This window comes from Cynocephalus volans, chromosome 12, assembly GCF_027409185.1.
Source record: "Cynocephalus volans isolate mCynVol1 chromosome 12, mCynVol1.pri, whole genome shotgun sequence".
Taxonomy (NCBI): Eukaryota; Metazoa; Chordata; class Mammalia; order Dermoptera; family Cynocephalidae; genus Cynocephalus; species Cynocephalus volans.
In genome coordinates this window covers 100,456,768-100,480,361 of record NC_084471.1, presented here as the reverse complement: position 1 = coordinate 100,480,361, position 23,594 = coordinate 100,456,768, and the positions used below count along the sequence as shown (strand labels likewise).

General features: G+C 43.9%; 1 pseudogene; it reads right to left on the bottom strand.

The window, feature by feature from the left end:
* Window positions 1-21,495, bottom strand: LOC134391769 (protein PRRC2A-like; annotated as a pseudogene).
* Window positions 21,496-23,594: the final 2,099 nt, after the last annotated feature.

Below are 23,594 nucleotides of genomic sequence, written 5' to 3'. Positions count from 1 at the left end.
TCAACTGAGGCAGAAGCTCTGGGGAGCAGCTCCCCGTCTTGGGATATACCTCCGCTTGCTCAAATCCTTGGCTCTCTGGCTCAGATCTCCAGGTGGCATGGTTGGAATGCCTGGCCCAGCTCCACCTCCACTGCCCCCAGGAGTGCCCACAGCATTGGGGGTCAACCGTGCTGGTGAGGGAAGCTCCTTGTCTCCCGGGCACTCACTGGCAAAGCCGCTGCTCTCTAATGCAGTCTCCCATTCCTCACTGGCTGCTTCTGCATTCTGGTTTGACAGAGCAGGAGACTGGGCAGCTGCCTGGTGAGGTGGTGGGGGCACTGTGACCATTGTGAGGGGCTCCTCGAGTCTAGGAGCAGAGGCTGGCAGGGCTAGGGAAGGGGTTTTGCCTTCAGTTCCTCCGGCGGCATGCTCCCATTCCTGTTTCAGCCTCCTGTTTGTCCTGCTGCCGAGCTGTCCCATGTGGCCTCCTCCCAGGTACCTCCCCATCTTCTACACACCCATGTTACATTGTTGCTGCCTCCTCAGGCCATGGGCACAGAGGCCCTGGGATCAGCTGCTCTTTCAAAGGCTCCTTATTTAGAGGCAAAGGGACTGTGAGAGGTTTTGGGGAGCCAGGGACTTGGTTGGAGGGCTCCAGCCTGGGCAAGCAGGAAGGAGCCACCCTCCCCCTCACTTTGGCACACCTGCACCCCTCTGGGAGTGAAGACTCGCCCCCCCCGGCAGTGGAGAAGTGGGCTGGGGCTGGTGAATGGGGGATCTTTGTAGTGGGGGATCTTTGTAGTGGGGGAGCCAGAGAGACTTGGGTGAGTACCCTCTTCTTGGGGGTCAGGGATTGTTTCTCTAGTGGGGCTAGATCACTCTCATGGGTCTCGCTGCCCATTTCTGAGCTGCACTGCCCATGCCACTTGGGAATTTCTTTGTACTCTGAACCCTTGCTGGCAGTGTGGCCCCAGGGAGCAGGAGGGTGGTTTGATCCCCTTGCCCCACCTCTATGCTTGTCATCTCCTCAGAACTCGCGGCAACTGCAGAACTCTTGGCTTAGGGCTCCCAATCCCCTTCCCCTGAAGGTCCCCCAAAAATTCCGCCCTCTGGCAAAATACTCTCCCCCTCCTGATCCTGGCAAGAGGTAGGACCCACTCTTTCATAAGAATAGTCCCTCCAAAGCCTGGGGCTGGGGAAAGATTCCCACTGGTTGGGGTCTCCTTGAGTCCCCTATCTTCCCTGTGGCTGTCTTGAGTGGGTCTGGCTTTAGGACCTTGGGGGTTTTATTCCCCTGTTCAAAGGGCTTGGGAGGCAGCTCTTCGACTTTTGCAGGTGGTAGAGGTTTCTTAAAAGGCCCAGCCCAGCAAAGTTTCTTAAAAGTCCCAGCCCCTGGCTCCTCTGGAGGAATTCCTCACCAGCAGCTGAGTGGGAATCCTTGTGGCCCTTGGCTCCCTCCTCATCAGAGTCTCACCCATCTTTCTCCTCAATGAACCTGAGCTTTTCAGCATAGTGGACCTCCTCCTAGGCCCCTGACCAACCCTCACCATTCTCCTGATCCAACTGATCAAACTCCGAGATTCTCCTCTTTAAGAATAGAAGGCCGACCCACAGGTTCCATGAGGCGCATTGGTGGCCCTGAGCCCCAGGGGCTACAACATGGGGAAATGGCTGGGCCCATCAGGAGATGGGGGCTATGAGGAAAATTGAGTCAGTATAGTCAGGCCCCCCTGCCTCATATCGGGCTGGGTATGATTCAGCACATCCACTGTGAACAAGTTATATAAGAGTGGTGTAACTGCACATGCGTGACCATATACTCTTTGGTTCATTGCCACTAGCGTGTACTTTTCGGTAGCAGAAATGGCAGCTCTGAACCACTAGCCAGCAGAGCTCACATCAGAATAAAGCATGTCTATCCTGCTATCAGCTGCCAGAATCTTTTTCAACTACCTGACTCATGACCTGCACAGGAGAGGGCAGAAGAGTCTGTGATCCAGCCTGACAGGGGGTATCAGTAACATCCCTGGGGTCCATAAAGGGGAGGGAAGGGAAGGTGCAGGAGATGGGGGCATACGAGGAGAGCAGCATTATTCCCCCATAGGGAGGGAACTCGGGTGGGCTACAGATCAGTCATCCCCCCACCCCCAATCATGACCATGATGAAATTTGGAACCCTGGCCCTCTAGCTCATCAGGGCCAGGCCCACCTCAGTCCTTCCAAGTTGTAGGATTTTGGGGGTGGAGGCTCAGTCCAGGCCCAGACAATTTCCAGCAGACTCCCTTCCCTTGACAGCCTTGTCCTGGTCACCACCCACCTGCAGTGTCGGAAATTCCTCTCCTGAGAATCACCACAGTAGGCTTGATGCCCCTCCACCATCTCCATGTGCTCCACAGGTGACGCTCGCTTGTGCCCAGGACTTTACCCCACTCGGAACTGAGAGAGCATTCTCAGGGCTGCTGGGGTCATCTCCGCAGGCTGGGGGCAGGCATCTGTGACTCCGGCTGCTGCAGCGACTCCAGGGCTGAGTGGTTGAGGCACCGCAACTCTCAGGGTCAGACTGTCCCGTTTGCTAGCCCATCCTGTTCCGTCTTTCAGCACTAGTGAAACATTGGGCCATTGCCTTCGTTCTCAGCTTTCAGACTTGTAAGGTTGGCTGGGGGTGGCATACACCGGGTAATGGCAACATTCCCAAGACTCTGCAGGCCATGATGAGGGCAACAACGGGTTTCTGGCTCTCTAAGAATTTGCTCTCATAGTATCAGTATCAAACATGTTGAGGGAGCAATGCTTCTTTCTGTCCTTTCCCTCAGCAGGTGGCCAAAGTCACCAGACACTGCGCTGGAAGCTCACTGAGTACTAGGGGCCAGCAGTCACCTCCCGCAAGATAGACTGGAGCCGGCCAATGCGCGGGGTCCAGGACCTGGGCTCAGGGCCCCCGGCCAGATGGTGGTGGGGTGGAGACGGGTGGCACCGGCTTGGGCGTCTCTCCCTCGCTCACTCCGTGGCTGGGCCCTAATGGTCTATTTTTGTCAAAATTATACATGCACAGAGGTACCTGGTGACCCTAATTCTTGTGCCAAATCTCCCTTTGGTGTAGTGTAACTCAGACCCGAATTTAGGGATTTCTCCACCTTTCACAAGCATAATGTCAGATTCTCTAATTTTCAACAGTCTCCAGGATATCTTTTCCAAGAACAGTGAGAGAATTTGTTCTCACTATAGCTAAGAAAGCGATACCACTAAATGTCAAGAATAAAACTGAATAAGAAAGTCAAGCAATCTCGAGAATTCAATTCAATCAATTTTAGACACCCTTAAAATGTGCTGCTGCATGAGTTCTTTCTTACCACTCTTTCTATGGATTATATTCAAATCCTACATTCTATTGTTGGCTGCCCAAAGAAAATTATAAATTATGACTGAAAAGAATCATTGGTGAAGGGTTATGCACATTTTTATTTCTGTGTTTATTTTTAGTGAATTACTGTTTTAGACTTGCTGAAATTTGAAGTAATTTTAAGTTGCTCTTACAGACAAAACCCTAAGCCTTCGCCACTTCACTGTGATGGAAAAGGCTATGGAGATCTTTGAAAAACCTACTTTTATCCCCATTATCTCAGCCAAATGGGAACTGTAGCAGACATCCTCTACCTGCCTGCATCTCTCCACCTACATGACTCCAGTCCTCTTCACGTGCTGCCCTTCCTTCCTGTGTTTCAGGGAGCAGGTCTGCTTTTGGACAGCTCTTTCCATCACAATAGTTTATGACCTTGGTTTTCTTCAACTGTACAAATACTAAGTCAACTAATAACTGTTCCAGCCATAAAGATTAAATCTTCTTCACTAATACTCTCTTATAAACTACAAAGTATTAAAGCACTTAGGGATGCTCCACTGCTACTGCAACAGCTGGATATATCTCTCCCACCCCCACCAGTAGATTCCCCCCCATTCTTGGCCAGCTTTAATTAGGTTTTCCTTCAATAATATGAGGAAACTGTGAAGCATGGTTTCTCAACATCAGCACTATCGACATTTGGGACTGGAAAATTCTTTGCTGTGGAGGAGCATTCTGTGCATTGTAGCATCTCTGGCCTCTACCCATTAGGTGCCAGTAGCACTTCCCCACCCCCCACCCCCAGTTGTGACAAAACTATCCCCAATTGGAAACCACTGTTGTAAAGGAAACCTAAATGTCATAATGTGTATGAAAGGGCCTTATAAACTATGCAGCTTAGGAATTATTATATTTTAAAATGCTGTGGTTTTGCCAATGTGTTGGAGAAGAATATGAGATAAAGTATATGCAGAATAGAAAGCTGGCATTTAAAATGTATTTCAGTTTATTGTTTACATGGAATTTGCCTTATGAGAAAAGACAGAGAATCTCCAAGGATGTCTCAAAAGAGGTTTCAGTAGCTAGTCACATAGCAATTAAGGTGGAGAGGGTGCCCACAGCACGACCACCTTACAACCCACTCCTCGGGAAGGAGGAATAGTCTATTTGCTGCTTGCTACGTAAGCTGCTGAGCCTTTGACCCCAGGTCCCTCACCTGTGCCACAACCCACCATGTGAGTGGCTGCCATCTGGGCCCATTACAGCCCAAGGGGACTTTGGGGCACGGGAACCAGAAGTGCCATGCCAGTGTTCACACTGTGTGCTGTGCTGCGAGTCTCCTGGTCTATGCTCGCACCTATGAAGTGCTGGCAAGCCGGCCCGGCTGCTGGCTCGGTCTCTCCTTTGCAGTCCTGTTACTCTTAGCCATTCCCTATGAAGTTGGGGCTTTCCCTGATATTTGGTTAAGTTACCAACATCCCTGTGCTCCAATTTCTGCATTTTAAAAGTGGAGATAATAAAAATAGTGCTTACCTCTTAGAGTTGTTGTGAGGATTAAATAAGCTACTGTAAATTAGGCACTTACAACAGGGCCTGTCATGTAATTATATTCAAACTAACGCTGTGTTGCTTAGCTCTATCTTCTCCTATATGTTCTGAACTTCTTGGGTTGCCTACTAAACTCCAAATTTTTCCTTTATTTTGCAGTGAAATTGACTTTTTTGTGTCATAGAATACTGCTGTGAGTCCAATGTGTCCCCCAAAATTTCACGTAGTAGAAACTTAATCTCCATTGTAACAGTGTTAAGAGGGTGGGAGAACCAATCATGGTATTCGAAAGGTGGGGCCTTGAAGAGGTGATTAGATTGTGAGGACTGTGCCCTTGTGAGCGGATTGATGAATTCATGGAGTGGATCGTGGAGTGCATCCACTCCTGGGCATGGTTCTGATGGCTTTCTTAGGAGATCGAGTAAGCAGGTCAGCTCTCTTGCTCAGCTCATTCTCACCATGTGACACCCTGATCACCGTGGGACTCTGTAGAGTTCCCATTAAGCAGAAAGCCCTCACCAGACGTCCCCTCTGGACTGTAGACTTTCCAGCCTCTGAACTGTAAGATATAAATTTCATTTCTTTATAAATTACCCAGTTTCGGCTGCCCTGTTAAAAGCAACAGAAGTGGACAATACAGACACAGTCTCATTTTGCAGCGCACGTCATTCTGCCATCTTTCTTGCCTTCTCTCTCCCTCATCTCCTGTTCTCGTTACTTTCCTCCTCCTCCTTCACTGACATGAATCCTGCCTTTGTCTCTTGTGTAGTAGCCTGGAGGCCAGGTTTTGTTATACCATGCCTCTCCTGCATCAGTCTTCACCCCAAGGTCATTTAAGGATTTTCTTCCAATCAAATGCTTCCCCTAAGATCAAATTCTTGTGAATAAAAGTTTCTTCATCTGTTTGCATTGTTAATTGTGCAATGAATATGTTTGTTCTTGTAGTTCATGTTTTAATATTCAACTATGTGTTTGTTTGTTTTAATTTTTCTTATCTTTTTTCTCCACCACTCAAGAAGTATCAGGGTTTTAGAAATACAGACACAGAGATGATACAGAGACAGCACAGACAATTAAGTCCTTAACCTTTAATAATTGAAAATAATTCTGTGAAGTCCATAGCCAAGAAAAAGATGTTAAAAACCATGGCTTATAAGAGCCAGACACTTGAGAGAGAGACTTGTTTTTTAAATACTCAGTCTGGCTTTAAATATCCAGAGCCAACACCTGGAGGACCAAATTCATAATATTTATACTGTAACCACGGGTAGAAATGTGTGATGTCCCACCATGTCTTGCTCAGAAGGAAGGAAGGGCTTGACCACAGGCAGGAAAGTGAGGACTAGGGTCATGTGCTGAGGATTTCATTGCTGGTAGGGCCCAGTGCTGTCACTGCCTCCCCTGAGGCCAAGTCTCTGCAGAGAGGCAGAATAAGCTCAGTTTGTTTGAGACATTCCAGAGCAGAAAGAACCACTGCCTTCCTTCCCAGACAGCTGGAGCCACTGTAAACCTCCTAGAAGAGCCCTGAGTCAGCCTCAGCAGGGAGATGGTAATGATAAGGGCCCGAGGAGTCCAACAGAATCTTTTACACCCCAGCACCGTGCGGGGAAAGGAGCTGGACCCTCCAGGCTCCCAGAGAGGGCGCGGCACATGCTGAGTGAGCCAGATGTGTCTTTGTGATTAGACTGGGGACCGTGACAGGGTTTAGCAGGAACACGAGCAAGGCTCAAGACCAGAATGAAAGAGTCACAAAGGTCAGCAAAGAGCATGTTCTAATCATGGAGTTAAAAATATGAAAAGAAAAAAATGGATCTGAGAAAAAAAACCCGTCAGTTTAGCAATAAAGTTTTTGAGGGCTTCACAGCTTTTTATTATTATTACTATTGAAACATAATTGATTAATGAAATTTGTGGGGTACAGAGTTAAATATCAATACCTGTGTATAATACATCATGATCAATTCAGAATAATTAGCATATTTATCGTTACAAAAGGTACTCATTTTTTGTGACCTTTAACCAATTACCTCTCTCCCCCTCCCTCTCCCACCTTGAGTAACCACAGTTCTCTCCGCCTGAAAGTTCAAGGTATTATTGTAATTGTTGTTTCTTTCTTTCTTATTTATTTTTTTTATTTATTTTTAGCTCCCACTTATGAGTGAACACATGCAGTGTTTCTCTTTCACTAAACATAAGCTTCTTCAAGCTCATCCATGTTTCTGCAAATGGCAGAATTTCATTCTTTTTTATGGCTGAGTAGTATCCATTGTGTACATGTACCACGTTTTCCTGATACAGTTGTCTGTCGATAGACATTTAGTTTGGCTCCAACTCTTGGCTATTGTAAATAGAACTGAATGAACATGGGAGTGTAGGTATGTCTTCAACATGATGATCTCCATTCCTTTGGGTAGACACCCAGTAGTGGGATTGCTGGATTGTATGGCACTTCTATCTGTATTTGTCTGAGAAACTGCCACACTGTTTTCCACAACCTTTGCACCAATTTACAGTCCCACCAATAGTGTAGATGGTTTCCCCTTCCTCCCCACCCTCGCCAGGATTTGTTACTCTCTGTCTTTCTGATAATAGCCAGTCTAACTGAGTTGAGATGATACCTCAATGTGGTTTTGCTTTACATTTCCCTGATGCTTAGTGATGTTGAGTACTTTTTCATGTATCTGTTGGTCATTTGTATGTCTTCCTTTGAAAAATATCAATTCATCTCCTTTGCCCATTTTTTAACTGTGTTACTTGTTTTTTTACTGTTAAGTTGTTTGAGTTCCTTGCATATTCTGTATATTAATCCCTTGTCAGAGGTATAGTTTGCAAATATTTTCTCCCATTCTGTAGGTTGTCTTTTTACTCTGTTGATTGTTTCCTTTATCGTGCAGATTTGTAGTTTGATATAATCCCATTTGTTTATTTTTTTCTTTTGTTGCCTATGCTTTTGAGGTCTTATTCATAAAATATTTGCCCAGTCCTACCATCCTGAAGTGTTTCCCATATGTTTTCTTCTAGGAGTTTTATAGTTTCGGGTCTTATATTTAAGCCTTTAATCCATTTTGAGTTGATTTTGGTATATGGCGAGAGGTGCGGGTCTAGTTTCATTCTTCTACACATGAATATCCACTTTTCCCAGTCCCATTTATTGAAGAGGCAGTCTTTTCCCCAATGCATGTTCTTGGTGCCTTTATTGAAGATCAGTTGGTTGTAAGTACATGGACAAAAAATCAGTAGCATTTTTGTACTCCAACAAGGAACTAGCAAAACAAGAAATCAATAAAGTGAGCCCATTTTCAATAGCTATCAAAAAGTACATAATACCTAGGGATAAATTTAACCAAGGAGGTGAAAGACCTCTACAACAAAACTACAAATCACTGCTGAAAGAAATTAAAGAGGACACAAAAAGATGGAAAGACATTCTATGTTCATGGATTGGAAGAATTAACGTTGTGAAAATGTCCATACTACCCAAAGTGATCTACAGATTCAGTGCAATCCCCATCAAAATACCAATGACATTCTTCACAGAAATAGAAAAAACAATCCTAACATTCATATGGAACAACAAAAGATCCCAAATAATCAAAGCAATCCTGAGCAAAAGAAATAAAGCTGGAGCCATTATACTACCTGACTTTGAATTATACTGCAAAGCTACGGTATCCAAAACAGCATTGTACTGGAATAAGTTTCAAATAATTTTTTCAAAAACTTCTATGAAAAAATGAATATCATTTTGAAAGAATAGACTTTCACTTCTCTCTTACCTATCATCTCTTAACTCTGCAACTCTGGTGAAAGTGATAAAACAGTGAAATGAGAAAAAAGGGGGGGTCTTAAACCACTCACATTGTAGAACGTACTCAAGAATTAAGATTTGATCTTGATAATTTCTGAGTCCTAATTTTCATTTTTTTTCCCCAAAGTATGCCTGTGTGTGTGTGTGTGTGTGTGTGTGTGTGTGTTCATTGCATTTGCTTCTTTCGAAAGTGACGTAATTTATTTTGAGATTTTTCTTATTTTTTTATTTATTTTTATTAACATATTCATCATTGTAAATCATACTTATTCTTTATGCCCCTTATTCGATCTTCCCTCCCCCACCCCTCTCTAATAACCATAGATTTGTTCTCTCCATCTGTTAGATTAACTGTTCCTCTGTTGGTCTGTTGCCTAGATGATCTGTCCAGTGCTGAGAGAGGTGTGATCAAGACCTCCCCCGTTATCGTAAATCAGATGTTTCTTCTATTACTCTGGAGTGAGATTTGTGGAGAGAGAGGACCTTTTCTATTCTTTTTACTTTCTTGTGTCAATGCAGTTGAGCATCTGGCATGCCATGTGCACAGTGCTGTGACTGCAGCTAAAGAGACTAGCCAATTTTGCAGCAGCCATGGCAATTGTGGTGGCTATGGTGGGCTACCCACGTGGAAATGGTGTTTTTGGTGTGCTCTTTACCTGCCTGCAGCTGGGTTCAGCTTCCCCAGGCTCCAGACCCCAGGACCCTGGCGGAGCCCTGGGGTCTGAGTCCTAATTTTCAAGCACCACTTTTTGGGGAATGGATTCCCCTTTTGCTGCCAATACCCTTTTAACCTACAAGTTTCTCTATTCCTCACTTTCTTCTGCCCCCACCCCCACACCCTGCCCCACATCTCTTCCCATCTCCCACACTACCCACATTCACATCCCCAGATCTCCTTGCCTTTGCCCTAATTTCTTATTGGACCCCGCCTCAGGCTTCCTCATTCCCCTAACTCAGTATCTTCTTTTGTCCTCAAGGCCACATTGGACATCATAACTACATTGTGAGAAGCATTAGTCTATAGGATGGAGCATTCGTGGGGGTATCTGGAGCCCATGCTAAGTTCCACACTAACTTTTTTCATGAAAATTACTTTATCCTGAGAAATGGGATAAAGGAAAGGGACAAGACTAGCTGGGCTGGGCTGCATCCAAGAACAATGCAGTATGGATTGTTCCAGGCTGTGTTGAAGGTGGTCCATAACGGCTAGTAATGTTAGCAAGGAGAGACAGGAAAGGAGAGTGTTAACTAGAGCCTGAGAGAAGATCAGAATGTGGAGAGAGTAGAAGGAGTCGATGGTGTGATTCACCGGGCTAAAAGAAGAAAGAAAAAGAACCAAGAACTAGATGTTGGAGAAGAAATCAGCAATTAATTTGTTTAACAGTGTACCATTTCACACTTCTTTTTCATGGTTCAGTGCACATCACTGAACCCAGGACATGTCCTTAAATTTTCAGAGACAATCCCTGTACAGGCCAGCCACCAAAAAAATTTTTTTTCGGAGACAGGAAGGATAAACCTGGGGTTCCTGAAGAGGAGTTTTTGAAGCGTGGGGGCCTCCTAGTTATAAATAAATGTGTCCATACTTTGGTTACTTTGGTATGTTTTTCACTACGTGATTTAATTTAGGGTAAAAGGTATAAAAGTAAATATTGCATCTTTCTAGAAAAGCATATTTAATATTATAACAATTATTCTTATCTACTGAAATCCAGAATAATTTTTGATGGTATGGCCAGCAATGGGAGATGGTCTCCATGATTTTGTAGCTAACCAAGTAGTCTACACTTGATTCATCTTTCCTGGACAAAACAGTAGCCACTCACGTAAAGCCTTTGCATTGAAAAAGGGCAAAATGAGGCACGCAATTGAATCACTGGTGCACTTGGGAGATAAAGCGCCTTTTTAGTGATTAAACCGTCCCAGGGTGCATCTGACTTACTTCGAGAACTGATGACACAAAGCAAATGACCTATTTAATGCTTAATCCCTGAGCCCCAACTTCTGTGTAGCTTTTTTGGGGGGGGGGGGGGGGTTGGGGGCGTAATTATTTATTTGTTTGTTTGTTTTTATTGAAAGCTAATTGATTATGTATATTTGTGGAGTACAGAATCGAATATCGATACATGTATACAACATGTGTGAGCAAACCAGGATAATTAGTATACTCATGTTTACAAAACGTCATCAATCTTTGTGGCCCTTAACAAGTGTCTCACCAACGCCCCTCCCCCTCCCCTTTTGCCACCTCTCATATCTGTGTGGCATTTTGAAGCAGCCCAGACAACCCTAACCCAGACGACCAGTGAGGAAGTAGTACAGTCCCCCCACCCACGACACTGCTCCGCATACAGAAGTGAGAGCAGGTTCCATGTTGTGTGCAAGTGTTTGCTACAAGGACTTTGGCCTCTGCCGACCCATGTTAAGCAACCCCGGCGCACACCTCCAGTGTCCTGGCAAGAACTCTAACGCCCACAAGAGTGGGGAGAAGGCCAAAGACAGCCACCACTTTCTTCAAACAGAAGCTCAGTAGCAAACCTCTGTGGGCAGGCTGGGCAGGTGACAGCACGGCAGCGAGAGTGGAGCTTGTCATTCTGGAGAAGCGAGGGTCGGTGCCACCAGGAGGTGGGGTGAAGAGGAAGAAAAAGTGCACTCAAGAAGAGTGCAGGGTTCAGCAGGCAAAGGTGGAAATGCCCTCTCCACCTTCCACCGTGTTCCCTAAGAAATTCCGTCTTCTCCTCCATGCCTGTGGTTAAATTCCGTGAAAAAGAAAATGCCCAGCAGGTGGCAGCACCAGACAACTGGAGCGAAACAAGACTGAAAGGCAGCACTTCTTTGCATACCTGTCCTGTGACTGGTGAGATTTCATTTAGCTCTTACTGACTGTCGCGTAAGAAGGAAGACAAACGGGTTCAGCTTTGCATTCCCAGCACCTAACACAATGCCAGGCACATGCTGGGTGTGTTTGTTGATTGAATGGATAAAGGAATGAATGAATGAATGAATGAATGAATTTTGACAATTCGCCCAAACTAAAAAAAAAAAAAGTTATCATTTGAAATGGTCATATTCTCCTCTTCTTATTCCCATCACTAATACTGTCATTTTAATTAGTTTTAGTAGTAATAATAAAACATTGCACTAGATTCATCCCTATGCACTCTTTTGCAAACCTATGTCCTTATTCTCCACTTAATTAAATTTTTCCTATCTCTTTTGGAGACTTTTCCTAAAAAATCATACAGTTTTTTAAAAACCTGAGAATAGAAAACAACACCTAAAATCTCAGGTTTAAAGGAAATTATTTATGTTTGGATGTTGATGTTAATAAGGAAGGCATTTATGAATTGACAATCGTACTTTGAGGAAGAGATTTGTCTGTGTTTTTTTTATTATTATTGAAATACAGTTGGTTGTGCGTATATGTGGGGTACTGAGCTGAATATCAATACAACAATCATACTTTGATTAGTTGTATTTTTTAACCAATGACTTGTTTGCAGACTGTACTTAAGTTTTACCCTTAAAAGATCTTTCCTTTCATTGGCCCTCTCTGAAACGTGCTCTTGTGCAGTAGCTTGTACTATTTTTAGAATCCTTGCTTAATAATAACTTGAGGTAATAAAAATAAAAAGAAAGATGAAATAAACTAATATGTAGTGAGAACTCACTGTGCTCCAGGCCCTGTGGTAGATTGGGCTGGAGTGGTGACTTCTGTCACTCTTGAGATAGAGCAACAAAATCCTCATTCTTTCCTTAACCAGGTACACAAAATGGCCACATTGGGCACCAAAATAAGACCTTCCATATCTGTCTATCAGAATGAGGGGTAGCCAAACTTTCTCTAAAAGCCAGTGACAAGGCTTTTGTTAGTAAAATAATGGCAGTTGGCAAAGCTCAGGTGGAGCATGAGGGGCAATTTATGCTTATGTGAGGGTACCTCAAAAAGTCTGCGAGTGGTTAGCTCAGAGCACAGTGTTATAGCACCAAGGCACGGATCCCCATACCGGCCAGCAGCAAAAAAACAAAAAAATAAGAAAAGAAAAGAAAAGTGTGTGGAAAAATAGAATTGAAACGCAATATGAATCTTTCCATAAAACTTTTGAAGTCCCCTCATGTATGAGTTCTTTGAGGAACCCAGTTCTCTGAGCTGAGCCTGAAAGTAGATTTCATGCCAGCAAAGAGAACAGGGGTTCCAGGCAGGGAGAACAGTGCGTGTTTTAAAAAGGAGACATGTTTTGAGGAAGAATTATATTTTCATATCTCCGGCCCTCACCCAGTGTCTGGCATGTTTGAAGCCTCCATAAATATTTACTGAGTGTGTGGAACCTATCAAGACACATCTCACGGTACAGCAGTACCTGAATCAGAGCCATATTCTCAGCAGAAGCAAAGAGTAAGAGATCAGGTCACGGGAGCCATCAGCCAGCAGAGTCATAAGAATGGGCCCAGAACCAAAAAAATTAGTGTCATCTGGAAAAGGCGACACCCTGGATTCTCTCTCATCTCAGGAACTCCTATCCTCAGCCCTGTTCAACTTTATTACACCTAAGCATCTTACTACTGCTTTTATAGCTTTACTGTGTATTAAGTGCAACTTTCCTGAATTCAAAGAGTCCATTGTGTCCTTTTTATCAATAGGGAAAAAGTTCTGATTTATCATCAGTCTCCATAACTCTAGAAAAATACTGTATCCTAAAAACATTGATCTTGAATGTTGACGGTCCCCTGCATCAGGATTAGTTCCCATTCTCTCTCCGTTCTGCATCCTGTCCCTAAGCAACCTCAGACCCACCCATAATGTCTCTACCAGGAACTCCAGATCTTTACCCATAATTTACATTTGCATCCTGACAAATCCACACCTATAGCCCATTCCTGCTAGACTTCTCTATCAGGACGTATTCCATGCTGCCTTAAACATACCATATCAAAGATCAAACTCAGGGGTGTGAGTAGCGATAGCAGATTGAGCACATTCGTTTATCTTTTTTCCAAAAGCCATATTAAAATCATAGTAAAGAAATAAAAAGATAAAAGATGTGAACACTCCCAACGCAACCCAACAAAGAATGGGAGAAGAGCTCCCAGAGGAGTAGAGATTCTGAAAGTTCTGGAAGTTGGAAGATGGGTGGAGAAGGGTGACTGATGATCAGAGCTGAGGAATGCACAGCCTGGTCCCCCTGAGGAACAGGACCACGAGCAGTGAGGGAGCTACTGTGCCCAGAGGAAACTCAGAAACACTCTCGTCTTGGATGCTACAAGTTCTACAGAAGACAGGCGTGAGTAGCAAGCAGACGACAAGGGGAAGCACTTTAACATCTTTAGAAATACTAAGAATGACATTGCATCCATAAAACAAGAGCAGGACAGAAGATGCAAATGCCCCGGCTTCATGTTTATCCACAGATCTGCTGCTGCTCCTGACCCCCCCTGTCTCGGTGAATCCCACCATCAGCCACCCAGTTTCCCAAGTTAAAAGTGACCCTTTATTCTTCCCTTCTATTTATGCCTCATTCAACAAACAAGGGTTGATTCTATCTCCTTAAAATCTCCTTTATATTTCACCTCACCTCTCCTTACCCAGACCACTACCTTGTATAGACCTTGAACGTGTGTTTCCTGAATTTTAGCAATGACTTCATCTCTGTTCCCTTCTAGTTTGAAGCCTTCCTAAACCATTCTCCAGCATTATGTACAAATTATGTAAAACTCCCCGTCAGCCCAGCACCTGGCGCACTCCTTCAACCAGTGAGGGCTTGGTACTCATTTTGATTGAGTCATACTTGACCATCAGTCCAGCCCCCAATTTCCACTACTCCACACTTTGTTCTTTATAGCCCACCAATATGGGCTTACTATTAGCTCGTCCTGCAAACGTGTCTCCTTTTTAAAACACGTGCTGTTCTCCCTGCCTGGAAGCCCCAGCCCCCTTCCTGCTTCTCTTTGTGGGCAGGGACTCCTTCCAGGCTCAGCTCAGACCTTCCTTCCCCTGGTGAAGGTCCCTGACTTTCTGGGGCTGCCATGGGCTTCGAGTCCTCGTGTGCCCTGTGTTGACCTCATTCACTCCTACTGCAGCACTTTTGGGCTGAATTTCTAATTTTTGGTTTCCTGTTTCCCTGGACATGACTGTAGGCTCCTTGAGGGCAGAAACCGATCCTTTTAGTTTTGTATCTCTTGCACACGTGCCATGTAGATGAATAATCAAAACCAGAGTATTCTGGCTTTTTACAGTGGAAGGAAACTCACTCAATCATCCGGAGTCCCTCTCCTTGGGCGAATGAAGTGTCATCATTCCCGTTGTATTCGTCGAGGCGACTGAAACGCAGAGATGAAGTGACTTATTTTAGTTCGCAGAGATGGAGTGCACAGGTTTGCACGTGTGATGGGGGCAGAGGTGGGGAGGGGCAGAGTGGAGGTCGTACCTAAAATCCTGGTCTCTGCCTTCTTCTACAGCACTCCTTTCCCCACAGGACGACACCTCTTATTAATCAATTGTCACTCAAAAAAAACTCAACTTGAAAAAAGAAATAGAAACCAAAACAAACTATTACCTAAACTGACATGGGAATTACTTTCTTTCAGATGATAACAGCTAGTATTTTGATATTTTTAAGCCCAGCATTTTTCCAAGCCAGGAGGGTAAACCACCCTCTGAAAGGGTGGAACCGTTTATTCATTAGCATCTATGTCCCATATATAATTTCCTATTAAAAGAAACTAACGTACAAGTGCTTCCACAGGCTACCACATTCACTTCTCCCCCTTATTCTCATTGCAGCTTCCAGCACATAGTCAAAGGTGGCAGATGGACCAAATGTTACTGGTATGGTGGCCAGTCAGAGCCATCTGGGTCCCCACCTCAGCACAGTCTCACGTGGCTCACCACTACCTTACCCCATTCTTGAGAGTTTGCAAGTTTTTTCCACTTCAGAAAAGATCTTTGTCTTCTCTTTCTGTTATATCTCTCTTGGTGCTCTATCAGTGATTATAATAGCTACTCAAGAGATAACTTGCTGACTTGATAAAGAAGAGAGGAAGGAAACTGCAGAACATTTGGTGATTTTTCCACACTTTCTTACCCATTTTCCTCTCTGGATGTTGTGATTCGATAGCCCCTTCTCCGTCTACCGTGCCACTTTATCCTTTTAGGCCCACCATTCCAGCGATGTGAATTTCCTGAACTCCGCCCTCCACTGCCCTCTGCTCTCTTTGAATACCTTCCCCCCTGGGCAGTCTTTAGCATCATTATGCCAGTGTGCTAATGACTTCCAAAGCCACAGTTCTAAATCCAAACTCTCCTAAGAGCTAAAGACCCCAGTTTCTAAGGGTTTCTTACACAATCCCACACAGCCTGATACCACCTTAAAAATAAAATGTCTAAAATAAAATTCAGCACTTTATCCAAACCCATTTCTCTATCTGTTAAAGATATCACCAACCCCAAAACATAATGACCCAGAACCCCAGTCACAATTTATACTCCTCCGTCCTCTTTACCAGCCCCTCTTTGGGATAGCCGATATGGCTCCTCAACTCGCAGAGTTCCCCTGTCGCCCTGCCTGTATGCCTTTCCTCACTCCCAACCATGCTTTTCATGGCATCTGCCAAAACAGAACCTCATGGCCAAGTGCAGTGACTGTTGCAAGGGGTGGATGTGTGGCCCAGCCCATCCATCAGTTTCCATCCTCAGAAACGTTCACACTAACCCAGGAGAAGACCTGCAGTTCTTCAGCCCCTCAGCTAGAAGAATGCAAATCCTAACCAGCTATGGTCATGATCCTCAGGTATGGAGAGAGTCTCTCTGCAGTAGAAAAGGATAAAGGCCACATTCCAAAAGAAGCTATGGAGGAAGGATGACATCCGAGGCCCTGATTCAATTGCCCCTGCATGGCCCTATCTCCGTTCTTCCCAAGGTCAGGTTAGTACCTAACTTGGCAAATGAACTTCCCTTTTTTCTGTTTCGATGAATCAAACTGGGCTTCCGTCATTTACAAAGTCCTAACTTTTACTCATTTTCTTTATTTTTCATTCATCAAAACATAATTGATTGTACATATCTGTGGGGTACAGTGTTGAATATCCACACCTGTGTGCAATATTTTCACGTTTCCCCCTCCTCTAAACAGATAGTGAAATACTTAAATCGGCTGCCTGATTTTAAAGTATATTTAATCCTGTAGATTCCACCTCGTAAACATCTTTTATATGCGTCCCATTTGCTTTCCCACTTGGAGCCCAGGCCCCAGGTTACAGTGATGCTTACTTACCGTATTCCCAGATTCTAGTCTTACATTCTCTCAACAGCCTCCAGTTGCTGTCAAGGAACTATGAAAGCTCAGACTAAACATGTCAGACTTCTCTTCCATGACGTTCAGTGGTTCCCTAAGATTCACAGAATAAAAATGAAACTCCTCAGATGCCCTAGGATTTGGCACTTGCTTTCTTTCTGCTTCATCTCTCTGAATACATCCTTCAGCCAAATATGCCCACTTACCTACAGCTAAACATTTCCTGCACTTTCCCGCCTCTGTGCTTAAAATGTCCCCTTCTTCACATAACCTAAAATCCCTCAAGCAGCAGCAAGCTCCTTCTTCTTTCCTTCTACAGCACGTGACACCTCTCCCAAAGCACTTTTGCTCTACACTGTAGTTATTGTCACACACCTTATTTTCCTTTTAGGCTATACAGTTCCTCAAGGACAGAAATTCTTCCATGTTAAGCATTAAATACCAAACATTACCTCGTAAGTTTTCATTAAACACCTGTTAAATTGATCTAGATATGACATGTAGATTTGGGGAAAGGGTTTGTTTCTTCTCTAGTCATCTCAAATTTTAATTCAGTGTTGGAATTAATGCTTCCTATGGAATCTGTAAGACATTTATTATGGAAATCTAGGCACATATCCCATTTTCTATTCTACCATTTTCATGGATTTCCTCTATAGGGGAAGTGTAAAATGAATTCTATAAAGAAATTGAATGTCTGAGTCTATGCCATTAAGAGAAATCATCTTCCTGTCTCTCTCCCTTTCTTCCTTCCTTCTTTTCTTTTCTTCCTTTCCTTCTTTCTCTCTTTTTCTTCTTTCTAAGAGATAGTCAAACACAAGCTATGACTTGGACGTAATTATAGGTGCCAAACCAAAGTCAGCTTTTATTTACAACCCCTTTGCCAAGTCAGCAGTTGAGTCCTCCTGTCTGATGTGTGCAGACTGCACCTGAACCAATCTGAGTCATGTTATTTGTATGCCATTAAAATGGGGCATCTGATAAAATCTGCTCCATTTTTCTGGTTCAGATCATGAATGGAGTTCCTCTCCCTTCCCTTAGTCACTAACTTTTGAATATTTACAATCTGTGATAATACAAAGAAATAGATTTTGAACTCTAAACAGTCTACAGTTGAAGTGAGGAAGCCGCAAAGCAAGGAAACACAGAGTGGACCCTAGTAACGATGACTTCTCTGTAAGTGGGAATGAACTACAGAAGTCACGAGAGAAGAAAGACAGATGACTAGAGCAATGAACGTTTACAAGGAAACCCGAGAAAACTCAATATTTGCTTATGTGTGAACAGGAAAGGAAGAGATAGCATTGTGCCCAATAGCTGTGTATTTAAGGATTTGGACAGTGCTAAAAGATAGGGCTTGCTTTCTTAAAATTGAGAATGAATAAGAAAAAGTATTCCATTAATAAGGCCATCGTAATTTTAAGGCTATGGGATGATTTATTTAAATGATTTGACCAGAATTTAGTTAACTCCCTATCTCAATGCAATTCCATATAAACTGTTTTAGAGAGTCTTGGTTCTAGGTATTTATAACCTGAATCTATATCAAAATTTCTGCAGATGAGCTGCATTGAGAACATTTGTTTTTAGATTATCTAATCCTGGTTTTTCAACCAGGCAGAGCCGTTCAGCTGGCCCCAGTTTTGCTAGGTTGGCACAGTTAGTAAGAACTGAAGCAAACCTGATCAACTGGATTATGAGTCCTGAACCTGGTTGGCCAAGGGCAGAAAACAGGTGTTACTGATACATAGTCAAAGAATGTATAAGCAACTGATCCAAACAGAATCAAAGAATTGGGATATTGGAGTGGGATATCAGATTTGTGGTCAGAACAACCTGAGTTTGAATCTTGACTCTCTTGTGTGAACTTTGAACAAATCATTCAAATTCTCTATGATTCAGTTTCCTGTGTCCTTGAACAAAACACTTTATTGCTCTCAGATTCAGCTTGCTGTGAAAAATTGGAATACAGAGTTGTGAGGATTAAATGAGATAATGTATATGAAAGTATCTTATAGTCTGCAAAGTGTTATATAAATGTAAAGTATCATGAATTGTTGGTTGTGGACTTGTTAATAAGTGATGTGTTAACATTACACTTAAGCAAATGGTTTCTATTAGTTTCTGAGCGTAGGGGAGTCATGTACAGTACATGCATAAACAAGGTGAGCCACCCATTAATTCAAATGTTTTTTGATGGCATACTATGTGCCAGGAGTGCTCTAAGTGCTGTAGATAAACAAAGCAGATGAAAATTCCTGTCTTTGTGTATAGGATATAGATACAAAATGAACTAGTGAAAATAAAGAGGACTGCAAAAATTCACTTGGGTAAAAATCTGGTGTTATATCATTGTGAAGTTAATGATGAATAATATTTTTCAGTTGATAGTGACACAAAAAGCACAAAGAATAGTGAAACCAACTGTATGTACAATTGATACAGATTAAACTGAGAAAACCCCAATTATCAGGAGGGGTCACTTCCAAACTCCTCCCCACTTCCACCCCCCCTGCCCACAAGAACCAAGGCTGGGAGCCGAGTGCCCTACATCTGGGGTTGATGCACATATGATAGACTGTGTCCTGGAGTAAAGTAACATAGAGAAGAGAAATAGAGAGTGCTATGGCTGGTGGGCATGGAGGATGATCAAAACGATCTCATCTAAGTAAACGCCAGGAGGAGAGGAGGGAGCCGTCTGCGCAGAGATCTGTGGGAATCACATGCCTGCCAGAAGGGATGGAGAGTGCATGGTCCTGTGTGGGGACCGGGCCTGGTGTGCTTGAGAAACAGCAAGAGGGTCAATGAGGCAGTAGTGGAGTGAGTAGGGAGAGGGGGAGGCCAATTAAACATTTCATCCGAGGTCACCGGGCCAGATGGTGGGGGCCATGGAAAACACTGGATTTGACTCTGCGTGAGATGGGGAGGTGCTGAAAGATGTTGAGCAGAAGAGTAACATGATCTGAAGCTTCCACAGGATAACTCAGGCCACTGTGCTGAGAACAGACTGCAGGCAGCAAGGGCAGGAGCAGAAAGACCGGGGGCAGACAGCAGAAGTAATGCAGAGGGAAGAGACGGTGCCTTGGACTGGGATGGGGGCAGCGCTGGTGAGAAGTGGATGGACTCGGGATATGTTCTGAAGGTAAAACTAACAGGATTTGCAGACAAATTGGATCTCGGGTGTAAGAGAAAAGCAGATATATAGAAGAACTTTAAGTTTTTCAACCTGAACAAGTAGAAGGGTCCATTGACATTGGCTGAAATAGAGACGAATGGAAGGGGTGGGATTGGTTTGAGAAGTCAAGGATAATTTTTCTACTTCCTTCTTATTGTGGTAAGTGAGGGGGTTAGGACTTAATGAGTAAAGGTGGAGAAAGAATTTAGCCAATTAGAATGAAATTTGGCATTCCAAGAACAGGTTGTGCTCATAGATGCAAAAATATGAGAGCTGGTGACAGGTCCACGTCGTGAGTTTGCTCGAGTGGGCGGAGGCCATGGGTGGGGTGAGAAGTAGAGAGGACGCAACAAGAGTCCGTCACTGGGGCCACAGAGGGGGACAGCAGGATCAGAACAGATGGTGGACAACCGCATTTGGGCTGCAGCCATAAGATGTGTGAGTGAGGAGCAAGCAAGGATCTCAGCAAAAATGATCCAGGTAGGCAGAGAACATTGTATCCATGGTGCGGGGACTGGGGAGGGGGCTGACCTCATGTCTCAAGAAAAAAGGCTAGATCTTGAATGTATTGTCCATGTGCCATGAAGAGTAATACATGTTTTTAGGTGACCTTCCTTTTTGCTCATTCTCCATCCAATGAATTTTTAAGTTCTGTAGGGTCTGCAGGACCTAAAAAGTGTACTATCTCCAAACTGTTTCTCAGATCTGTTCCATTCTATTGATTTCCACTGCTCAAACTCTGTTCTAGGTAACCAAGATCCCTTACCTTTACTAATACAACAGCCTCCTAAAGGTCTCTCCACTTTTATTCTTGTCTCCTTCTGATCTATTTCCCATATAGGTATAAGAGAGAACTTATAAAAATGCCAATCAGATCGTGATAGTCTCCTTAAAATTCTGCAATGCCTCCCCATTTCGTTTAGAATGAATTATAATAATAAAAATAGCACACATGTGGCACATACTGTGTGCAAGGCACTATACTGAGAACATTGCACATATTAATTCATGTAATATTCAACCCTACAAGGCAGATACAGTTATTATAATTTACATTTAACAGATGAGGAAACTGAGGCACTGAGAGTTCATTCATTCAAGAGGCCTGTCTTAACACGGGTTCCCCAGAAAGCAGAGCCTGCAGTAAACACATACGTACCTCTCCCTTATCAGGGGGTGCAATCTCAGGGAAGCAGGAGTGAGTCGGGTGAGGAGGGACAGGTTCTAAGGGGTACATCATCAGGATGCAGCACCGCGTGGTATAAAGTAAACTGATTGCTTGATCTTGCCACACCAGCTCTGTCTCAGGGCACTCCCCCTGGGTGGAGGAGAGGAAGGATTTGTCCACTGGCATCTCTCTTTGGTCAGAGGATTACCCCATGGGGACTGGCTCCCTTGCAATTGTGCCCACAAGCAGTCTTTGCACCAACAGGAATGCAACTGGGAAAGGAATGCAACTCATAACCATTGCAACAGGGACAAGGCGAGGTGCTATCAGGTCGTCCACTTCAGGTCCATCAGAGCCCAGACAGAGAGAGCTGCCTGTCACACTGGTGGCTGGAGCAGAACAAGTAGCCAGAGCCCATCGGGATGGGTGCGACCAGGAGTGTGAAGTGAGGCATAAGTGGCTGACACACACTGATAGTAAGCAATGGAGCTGAGGACAACCTCTGGCAGCCTGCCCCAAGGCCATCCTTCCCATCACTGTGACATACTGCCCTGCAGAACAAAACCCAAACCTCCACCATGGCCGGCAGTGCCCTGCCGTCCGTCCAACCCCCCCTACCACTCTGCCTCTCGCCCACTAGCTCCAGGTGCATGGCTGCTCTCTCAGCTCCAGAACTGCATCCTTTCCTGCACAGGGCTCCGCACGTGTGAGCCCTGTGTGTGCTGCTGCTGCGTCCTTTCGCATGACAAACACTTCCTTCTCTTTTAGTCACAGTTGGTGTCACCTTCTCAGAGAGGCCTTATAAAAGAGGATTTATTCTCCTGCCCAACTGTCCGTGTGTTTCCTTCACGATGATGCTTATCACAGCTTGAAGTAATCTTATTAGCTTCTTTTTTGTGAGTATCCCCACTAGAATGTAGTCCTCTTGAGGCAAGGGCAAGTTCTATCTTTTTACCTCTCTTTTTTTTTTTTGGAAACTATTAAACAAATTTTATTGACTTTTTAAAATTTTAACATTTACTTGTACTATTTGTGGGCTACAGTGTGTTGTTTTAATACATGCACATGCTATGCATTGATTCATTAAGGGTAGGTCATAGTTTTATAGCCGTTAGTCCACCACATCTCCCCCCTGCTCCCCACCAAGTCTCTGGTAACCGTTATTCATTATTCGACTCTCCACTTCTACGAAACCACTTCAGGGTTTTTTTGTTTGGGGGGGGCGGGTTAGATTCCACATGTGAGTGATAAGTAATCTTTCTTTTTGTGCCTGACTTACTTCACCAAACATAATAGCTTCCAGTTCCATCCATGTTATCCATTCATCCATTGATGGTGATTTAGGTTGATTCCATCTCTTGTTATTGTGAATAATGTTGCAATAAACATGGGAATGCAACAGTCTTTTCAATATACTGGTTTCATTTCCTTTGGGTATATGCCAAGTGGTGAAATACCTGGGTCGTGATGTAGACCTGTTTTTAGTTCTCCAAGGAACCTCCATACTGTTTTCCACAGTGGCTTTACCAGTTTACACTCCCACTTACAATGCAGGAGAATTCCTTTTTCTCCACATCCTCACAAGCATATGTTATTTTCTGCCTTGTTCATAATAGCCATTCTACCTGGGGTGAGATGATGTCTCATTGTGGTTTTAATTTGGATTTCCCTGTTGATTAGTGACATTGAGCATTTTCTCATGTACCTGTTGGCTACTCGTATGATTTCTTTTGAGGAATGTCTGTTCAGGTCCTTTGCCCATTTTTTAATTGGGTTATTTGGTTTTTTGCTGTTGAGTTAAGTTCTTTATATATTCTGGATATTAGCCCCTTGTCTGATATGTAGTTTGTAAACACTTTCACCCATTCTGTAGGTTGTCTCTTCACTTTACTGATAGTGTCCCTGGCTGTGCTGAAGCTCTATAGTTTGACGTAGTCTCATTTATGTATTTTTGCTTTAGTTGTCTAAAGCAACATGCCATTGTAGTATTGTCCAAAAAAGCACTGCACACTCCCATTTCTTGTTGCTTTTCCCCTATGTTTTCTTCTAGTAGTTTCATAGTTTCAGGTCTGAAATTAGGTCTTTAGTCCATTTTGAGTTGATTTTTGTATACGGTGAGAGAGAGGGTTGTAGTTTCAATCTTAGGCATATGGATATCCAGTTTTCCCAGCACCAATTACTGAAGAGACTTTCCTTTCCCCAGTGTATATTCTTGGCACCTTTGTCAAAAGTCAGTTGGCTATAAATTTGTGGGTTTATTTTGGGGCTCACTGTTCTGTCCCATT